The following is a 10023-nucleotide window of genomic DNA, read 5'->3' as shown; positions in this document are numbered from 1 at the left end:
AGAAAATATTCCAGTTGCTTTATGTTCTGCTTCAGTATATTTTGCTGTGCTGCTTGCTATTTATTTCATAGAAGCTTATAAAATGTAATGTGCTTTGGGGAGAACTTATTAATAAATTAGGCACAAGACCAATGTTAAGCATGTCCAAGTTTAGCCCAAATTTACAAAAATATTGCATGATGTGTGAATACCCCAAGGACTTTTACAGCTGTGATTTAGACTTGTACACATCAAGCAATTACCGGCTGCTCCTGTCCATTAGTAAAGTAAAGTAAAGTATAGTAAAGTATAGTAAAACGTTATTGTCATTCAGACCATACAGCTACATTGCACGGCTGAACAAAATTGCATTTCTCCAAGCTCCTGTGTGCAAAAACGTAAACATAAAAAACAATACATGTTAACAGCTACAACACAACAAAAGAGTTCAAGCCATCCGAAGACAACAAAGCTTCAACAACCATGCTTGACCAATCCCCATGGTGATTTCAGTGATCGCAGCCATTCTCAGCATCTACACCTTCACCAGCTCCATCCTTAACATGAACAATGTCCCAAGACCTAGACCGATCCTCTCCAATCCACACCAAAAAGACACTGGACAAAGTACACTCGTTGCAACTGTCACCACCTGAAGGCCTGAACAATCACAGTGACCACAACAGTCCTCTCCAATCCTCTAATCCAATCTAGTCCAGTCCTCTAGGGACATAGGTACCAAACCAGAAGTAAATTTGCAATTTCCCATCCATTGATCAAGTTACATTTGAATAAGTTAAGGCATGAGCTTTGCTTCACATTGATGGGAAGCCTGTTCCAAAGAAGGGATAATCTTTGAGACCCATACTTGTCTCACCAACACGTCCTGTTTATGTTACAGAGAAGGTTTATGTCTTTTTAATGGCATTAATGATTATATTTTTTGTGGATGTGCAACAAATCCATCAGTGTGGGATTAGAGAATGATATGCTGGCTAGGCATCGATTGCAATGCAGCAGTCTGTAGGAGGCTGAGGACAGGGATACTCCACACAGGCCTTATTGCTTACTCACTATATTCTATTTGTGAGGAATGTCTGGGGTCTGTTGCTGTTTAAAGTACCTGGTCAGGTACATGGTGATAGGTGCCCTGTACTCAATGACTGGTCTGATGAGAGTCAAATACAGTGGAAAAATTACCTCCTTCATCCTGGATGCCATGCCCCTTCTTATATGTTGAGAAATACAGAATGATTTTCTCACGAAGGATAGAAACTTTGTTTTGTGGACTTGGAAAAGGCTTTTGTCTGGTGGCCACGTATGTGCTATTTGGAGGTCATCTCAGAGGGTTGGGTATGAGGGCCACTGCCCCATGGTATTTGGTACTTGTATGACCACAGTAAAGTTATCTCCCCATTCTTGACATTGTCATGTATGCGTGTATCAGGTTTCACAAAAGGTGCATGTGCTCATCCTTCCTGTTTGTGATCTCCATGGACATTATATGAAGATGTAGCTAATGCTATAAATTACTTGGTTTGAATTGTTAGAGATGGTGTCTCTTTTTTTGCAGTGATGTCCCACATTTGGACTTGTCTGGCTGTGACATAGGTTCATAGATTCATAGAGCAATTTGTATATACTAAGCGAATGACCACCAAGGCCTTTATAAGCTAGCTGAGCATCCCAATCTAATTCTGTCCCTCTGTAATATGGGTGTCTGTTTAGAGGGGTATGTCAGGAAGTTGATAAAAGTTCTGTGATGGGAGGTATATTAGTTAAGGTATATTTACTGTCTGCCTTTGTCTATCACAGACATGGGGGCTAGACTGGGGATGAATTTTCGATTTCTTATCCAATGCTCAAGGCTGTGTTTGAATAAGGTTAAGTATGGACTCTTTTTCACATGGATGGGGAACCTATTCAAAAACTTGGTGATCCTTTCAGACACATATGTGTCTTATCATCATGTTCTATTCGTGTTATAGGCAAAATTTTAATCCTTGGATCTAATGGTTGTTGTGCTGTTCATTTTGTGGATGTGCAAAAGATCCATCAAATCTGGATCCAAGGATGTCTTGTATGCCAGGCACAGATCTCTTCTCAGTAACATGCACAAGACTGAGTAAAGGTATAGGACTTTAAAGAGATCTGTGTGGGACAATGTGCCTATACCCTGGATTATTTTGCTAAAAAACATTTGTAGGTGTTCCGGTTGTTACATATGACTGGTCAGGTACATGCCAAAGGGGGCATGTACTCAATGGTGAGTTTAATAAGTGCTGAGTAAAGTGGCATTGTAATTTACTTGGACTTGATGCCATGCCCTTACTTATAAGTTGGGTTACATAAAATGATTTTCTTATTATCCTAGCAATGTGTTGATCAAAGGCCAGATTGCTGTCTACATATGTTCCCAGATCCCTTCCAGGTCATCTCTTAGTGGTGTCTTATCAATGGAGCAATTATACTGGGTGGCCATTTTCCCAAAAGGCACTGTAATGCACTTCTTAGCATTGCCTTTGGTACCAGTCATTTGTCTGTGATAGGGCCTCTTGCAAGATATTAGTGTCTTAGGGGGAATCTGTGATAGCTCCCAGTATGTAATCATCTGTAAACTTGAAAAGCCAAAGGCCTTTGACATTAGCCTTGACCTCCAAGAAGGAGATGCCAAAGAAGAACAGGACCAACATGGAGCCCTGAGTTACCCTGTTGGTGACCGGTCTCTTAGGAGAGTTGGTCTCACCAATCTCGACTTCCTGGGACCTATCTGTGAATCTGCTGTCAATCCAGTAAGTTATATAGGGGATTTATACCCACTTGGTTTGTTTGTCAGTAATTCCCTAGTGGAGAATTGTATCAAAAACCTTAACCAGGTTTAAGCAGATGATCTATTGCATTGGTGACCCTCTCAAAGAAGTCATCCATGGTAAGTAGGCATCACCTTCTTTGATAAAGGCAAACGAGGTGGGATGTGGTGTCTGTAGGTGACTAGTCAGACTAATTGGCCTGTAGTTTCCATGGTCAGTTGAAAGTCATCTTTGCGAAGAGGGATAACTGTTGCAGTCCTCTATTCATGTGTTATGAATCCTGTTTTAAAGCTATAGTTGAAAGAGACAAGTGTCCTAATAGATCATGTTTCAAGCTATTTAGGAGACAACTGGTGATATTGTCAGAGCCCACTGATGCTGTGTTTTTGGCCTTAGTGAATGCCACCATGACCTGCTCCTTGCTAATAGTTGGTGGGTTATGCTAGTAGGTATTTCACAGGGAGGGGGTGGCTGAAGAAGTGTTGGGAGGGTGAAGTCAGAGTTGAATTTGTCAGCCAGCACATTTGCTATGTCAGTCTGTTCATTGAAGGTGGCACACTACTGTGTGCTGCCTTAAAGGTTTTGTATATAGCTGTAACTATCGTTGTGGCTGTCTGTAGCCTGAGAGGCTAGCTTGACCTTGTAATTGGTCTTGTTGCATTTAATTAATACTCTTAGTTTCCTGTTCTGTTTAATTAGTGAGCTCTTGTCATTATGAGAATTGCTCTTTCTGATTTTGGTCATGACTTTTTTCACTTTGTTATATACCCTATTAAGGTTAGGATTCCATCAGAGTGGTTGTTTTTTAAAGTTTCTTTTGGGCTTACAGGAGCCTCTATTTGTATGATTGTACAAGTTTTCTCTGGACAGTTCTGCATAAGTTGATGTGAACTCAGGGTTTGGAGGGGCACTGAATTTTTTAAAAACTGTTGCCTAATAGGACACAGTTTGCTTAGAATAGTTCCTAACTGTTGCAGGTTTTACTGCGTTTTTTCAGTTGATTTTTATTTTGAAGGACACAGATTTTTGCTCTGACCACACCAGTGAGGACATGACAGGATGGGGGATGGAGAACTGCTTTCCCATATTGGTGCTTTCTAAGACCAGTATGTTTGAGCCTCTGGTCGGAGTGTGCACTATATGGTCAAGAGTATTTTTGTTAATAAAGTTCAGGAATCGTTGTGCCTGCAAGTTTGAGACAGTGTATGTTTCCCATCTACAAAGTGGTAATTAAAGTCTCCCATCTAGCACCTGCCCATTAAGAACATAAGTGCCAAACCAGAGGTAAATTTGCAATTTCCCATTCATTGGTCTAAGTTACAGTTGAACAGGGTAAGCAATGAGCTTTGCTTCACATGGAGTGGAAGCCCTTTCCAAAGAAGGAGTATTCTGTTGAATGGTGAGTATCTCCAGTAAGTCTAGGTACAAGCTATGGGATTCTTGGGGCATAGAGGGTGTGACCTGTAGCTTGCTAGGATATGATATGGGACTTTGTCTAAGGTGATTTGCATGTGGATGAACATCAGGGCATTATCCTGTTTAACCACCCCAGAGGTATACGTGTTATTAATGTTGATTGAGACATCAACATCTTCTGTCCTTGTCTGTGCATCTGATGCTCTAAATGTGTAGAAGGCACTGAAACCTTGCACTGAGGGAGTACTTTTGGCATCTTTAAACCATGTCCCAGTAATGGCACACTGGAGTAATTTGCTGTGAGTGAAAACGAGTTGAGATCAGAATCACTGTCTCCAAACTGGGGACCATAGTATGGCTGCTGTACTCCATCATTGCCAAGACATAGTGAAGGGCACATAAGCCATAAGTATATTTTGCCTGTAGAAGGGATAAGCTGGGACTCTCCTTTAATCAAAGCTAGAGCTGGGAACATACCTCATCAAGGCAGTGGGCATCAGAGGTAAGATAGGGCTATAGATCATAGGAAGGGTAGTGAAGTTTAGTCTTCTTAACCACAATACATTAGGCTAGCAAACACAATGTAGGATAATACATGAGGAAATAACCTGACAAAAATAGATGTGATTTCTGCATTACTGGTTCCTGCATCACAGCAGAAATATTTACATTGTCTTAATGGTAAAGAAGCAGTATTCTAAGATACCAAGGAAAAAAGCTGTTCTAACTTGTTGGGGAGATCTTTAGAGGATGGTATTATATATCCCAGAGAAGTTTCAGGTTAACCCCCAAAAAGCTTTTATTTATTTATTTCCAGTTTGATTACTGGAGAAGTCCACTGGACCCAGTTTTCAGTGCACGCCCGGGGAGAAAAGCTCCATGAAACAGATTACAGTAAAGATAGCAGTCCAATAAAAATAAAAGTACAAGTACAAATACATATCAGATAATACAAAGCGTGAGCAATATAGCCCATAGTGGAAAAACATCGTGCAAATGCATTTTTACAAATTCACACAGTTAAAGTCAAAAGCTGTTTACAATATTTACAGAGTGTGAGAAATTGTATGGGAATTAGCTATAGAAGGTTACAGCCAACTATAAGGTGCTTAGGAACTCAGGAAGATACCCTCCCAGGGGCTTTTGTTAAAGAGTTCTAGGTAGGGAGAATGAAGTTACATTTCCATTTGGAGAAGAGGTAAAGCTGAGTTTTGAAGTTGTTTGTGTTTGACATTGTCCTTAGTATGGAAGGGAGAGAGTTGCATTTCTTACCTAAGGAGAAGGAGAGGAGAAGTTGCCCAGCAGGACGTTTAGGTTTGTGAACAGTAATTACGTTTTGGTGTTCAGATCTGAGAGTTTTATTTGGGGTATATGAGGGGAAGGATGTTAGTTAGAGTGGGGCATTTGGTTGGATTAAATGTTAGTCTATGTGCTGTAGTGAGCTGGAGGAAGTCCAGGTAATTGGTGAATTCTAACCAGTTGAGGGATTGGAGGGTAACACAGTGATGAGTGGAATGTTTGGCTTTGGTGGCAAATTTAGAAATTTTGTTATAAAAGCTTTCAAGTTTGGAAGTGATGGAAGAGGATTTAAGGCTTTTATTGTTGTAATATTTCTTATTCCTGCTATTGTCCAGAATGTCTATCATATAACCACATTTTGATAGGCTTTTTTGTAAGGTTAATTTTAACACTACCACTGGCACCTGTTCTGCATAGTCATTTGTTCTTTTTTGTTTAGTTATCCAGCCAACCAAATAGATTGTTAAATGTAGTAATTAACATTCAAACAGCATTTTTGCTTTGTTTTGCTTCTCTTTAACAAGAATACACTTTTGCATCAAAAAAGTACAAAGTCCTTTTGTAAGTATTTTGGAACTTGGTTAAAGAAAGTTACTGATTTGCTGAGCTACTATATGCAATAACATAGGTTCAGATTGGCATCCATTGTAAACGACAATGCATTTATCCAATAAAGGGAAGTGAGTGGCATATCCCTCAACATTCTAGAACACTGTGTCTCAGATGCACAAAACTGTGATCAGCAGATTGTGAAAGGACTGAACTTCCCCACTGGACAGACTTTTAATTAAGATGTTTACCTTCAAGGTTGCATTTATGATCTGCGGTGGTGCTGCTGCAGTAGCGTTGTCATCTCACCGTAAGATGCTGACCAGTTCGACTCTCAGCTAGAGCGTCTTCTGCATGGAGACATGCGTGAATGGGTGTACCTTTGTTGAAGGCTGTGCGTTAGGGCTGGCAACTCAGCATGTAAAAATCAACTGCCAATCATTAGCGGACCGGAATTCCGCTGTGGCGACCCCTAACCAGGAAAAGCCGAAAGACACAACAATGACAACCTTCAAGGTTGCATTTCTTGGAAGAGAGGCAAATGTTTAATTTTTGCATAAATAATAATTTGTCTGCTTTTTTCAGACAAATCATAGAAAAGCACCAGAATGATCTGAACACTTACATTTCAGCAGAAGAAATGACACTCCATTGAGTGTGGAAGACAGTGAGACCCTAAAGTTAGTTAATATCCATATGTTATAACAATGCAGAGACAGAAAAGAGAGACAGAGACAGTGAGAGAGATGTGACCTGATGAATGCTGTTTACTACTTCAAGAGGAATGAATACAGTCTCAGAGGGCAGCAAATTTCAGAACAGATATATGAGAACACAGTTCAAATACAGAAAGTGGATGTCAGGCAGGCAATATGAGAAATCTTTTTTTTTCCCTAAAGAGGGTTGTATATTGATGGGTCAGCTAGTGCTGGAATTGGAGATGTATAATTGTTGTAAGAAATTATGATGTATTTTTGAATTAAGTTGAGATTTACAGAATGTTGGTATCCTTTGGTGGCTATTGTTCAACATGCTAGAGTTGTGAACAGTTGCACTTTTATCTATCCATCCATCCATCCATCCATCCATCCACAACTCCTTTTTACCATTTTTTGCACATGAGGTTGGGGTGTCACTTCAGTAGTGACAATCATCTAGAGCCAAGGTTTAAATCATCTGGGACTATTCTCCCCCATGATTATTCTCCCCCACCACACACTCACATGCACACTCACACTTAAGGCCAATTTAGAGTGTCCATTCCACCTACTGCATGCCTTTGGAATGTGGGAGGAAAGCAGAGCACCTGGAGGAAACCCATGTGAACACAAGGAGGACATGCAGATTCTGCAAAGAAGGCACCAAAGAACCAGAATTCATTGCTTATTTGCACTCTTGTTAATATGTAAAGAACATGGTATAACAGACTGAATTTATTTGCAGATCTTACAGATGTTTCAGAAAGCATTCTGCTGCTTCCATCAATAATACACTATTTCTGCAAACCATTTGTCTCTTGAATTGAGTCCAAAAGTATACATGATATACCACAGCTGAGAATGTCATTTCCTTTCTTTTACCTCCCTGCTGTAATGCGTTGCTTCTGCTGATTTACATCAGTTTTGCTGATGAGCCAGGAGGAAGAGAGTAGACATGCCGTTTAGCTATTACATGCAGCTTGCCAACTATGTACAGGACAGAGAAAATTAGGCAGGGAAAACAGGTTATTACAACTTTCAGACATTAAGCTCCTGGGGCATGCCACTATTCAACATTTTCTTATTATATAAAGTGAGAAGAATGCTAAAATACATGAAATGAAATGTTCCATCTTTTTATTGAGACAATGAGATTCTGTAAGTGGCAGTATTCACCATAAAATTCACCATAAACAAAGTCTTCATAAATGAGGTAATACTTCCCATCTGCTCATTTCTGGAAACATGCAGCAGTATCACCTTCAATTAAAAAGTGGCTAAAATGACAATGATAGTTTTGAGTATAAGTACTGCCAAAGTGGAAAAAGGCAAGAACTTAATAGATAAAAATAATTATGTTTTAGATGGGTAGTTCAACTAAATATATGTCAAAGATTCAAAAGAAACAGAAATGTACTGACAAATATTATAGAACTGTAGTTTCTGTTATTCTCAAAAGTACTGTGTTTGTGTGTGTGTGTGTGTGTGTGTGTGTGTGTGTGTGTGTGTGTGTGTGTGTGTGTGTGTGTGTGTGTGTGTGATTTGTGGATGTGACTCAAAAATATGCTTATGTGTTTTGCTATTATGGATATGGAGTGCATAATTCAAAATGTGAAAACATTGTTATTTGCAACATCCTGTATGGACAGTTTTGCTGACTTATGTTGATACAGCAGAATTGAAAAGTTTTATAGAACATCCTGTATGAGAAGTCAATCCACAGTCCACCAACCATAAACTGCTTGATTTAATGTGAGTAAAACACAGACCCAGTGAACCTGGAGATGACCGTAAGAAATGAGCCACCTATGTACCCTCTACTCACACATGCTGACCCAATGGAGAAAAGAAAAATACAATGCACTGGGGAAGTCCCTCACATTCTGAGATCCTACAGTAGAGACCATAAATGTTAACACAACTGGATACTTTTTATTTCAGGCAACTTTTGACAGGATAGATTTACAGCTCCCATTTTTTACATCATTACCCTCGGAATACAGCTGTGCTGATTATTAATTCTTTCACTTCTCCAGCATCAATGTTTTTTTCGAATTATTATGCATTTCAAATCATTCTTCTACAGCTGCCATATGGCAACATTTTTTGTTAGTGAAGTCTTCATTGTAACACTCCTGTCATTTTTTCCCTAAAGTTGCTGCTATTATTTTGTGCATTATATTTATGGAATTTTTCTACAAATTTCATGTGACACAAGCATAGAGTAAAATTAATTATTACCATTTTGTTATGCCTTTCATTGCAGAATATAAGGTTTTCTTATTGGTAACAGAGTGACTCACTGATTATTTTTGTTATTTTTACTCTATAGCTTTGAAGCTACAATTTGGTTGTGACCTTTGCTCACTCTGAGCAGAATTTGTATTTTCTCCATATATCTCTGAGAATTTAAGTTTCCTCACAAAAGTATGTTGACGACTCTAAATCGTCTATATGGACACTATGTAGTGGTTGCAAATGGTGTACAATCAAAATCTTGAAAATCAAAAGACCTACCTGCTCCTGTTTGAACATGGTAGGAGCGACAGTCAGTATGTCGATAGGCAAGTGAACGGCGGTTCAAAAGATCGTCAGCAGGGCAGGGAAATGCAGCATGTCTTTACATAGCAATTGTTGATATTAAGATCGACAACTGACTGTTGCGTGTATGTGTCGATCATCTGACCCATTAATATGCATGAGGCGATGAAATGTGTCAAGGACATCCACGTTCGTGGTTTTGGATTCCATGATTTTGATTGTAAACCGTTGCAAATTATGTATTTGAAAACATTGCTGAGTACAAAAACACATTCTTTGTTAGTCTATGACATGCTCTTTCAGTTTGGTTTAGTGACATTTCTTTTCATTAATTAAGGAGGTACAAGGAGGAAATCTATATACATGAAAGAATCTCAGATGCTTTCATGCTCATCTGAAGAACAAATTTTACTTTGAATTACATTTTTTTTCAATCTAAGTTGAATTCATAGACATATCACTTGCAGCCATATTTTACATACAGTGACACACACACACACACACACACACACATTTATGTGTGTGTGTGTGTGTGTGTGTGTGTATATATATATATGTATATATATATATATATATATATATATATATATATATATATATATATATATATATATATATATATATATATATATATATATATATATATATATATAATTTTGAAATTGTTCACTGAATAGATGAACTGGTCTAGTTATCACTTCAGCCATGATCTAGGGTCAAAGGCAAAATAT

This window comes from Protopterus annectens, chromosome 2.part0, assembly GCF_019279795.1.
Source record: "Protopterus annectens isolate FY-2018-M chromosome 2.part0, PAN1.0, whole genome shotgun sequence".
Classification (NCBI taxonomy): Eukaryota; Metazoa; Chordata; order Ceratodontiformes; family Protopteridae; genus Protopterus; species Protopterus annectens.
Note: the sequence above shows the minus strand (reverse complement) of the source record.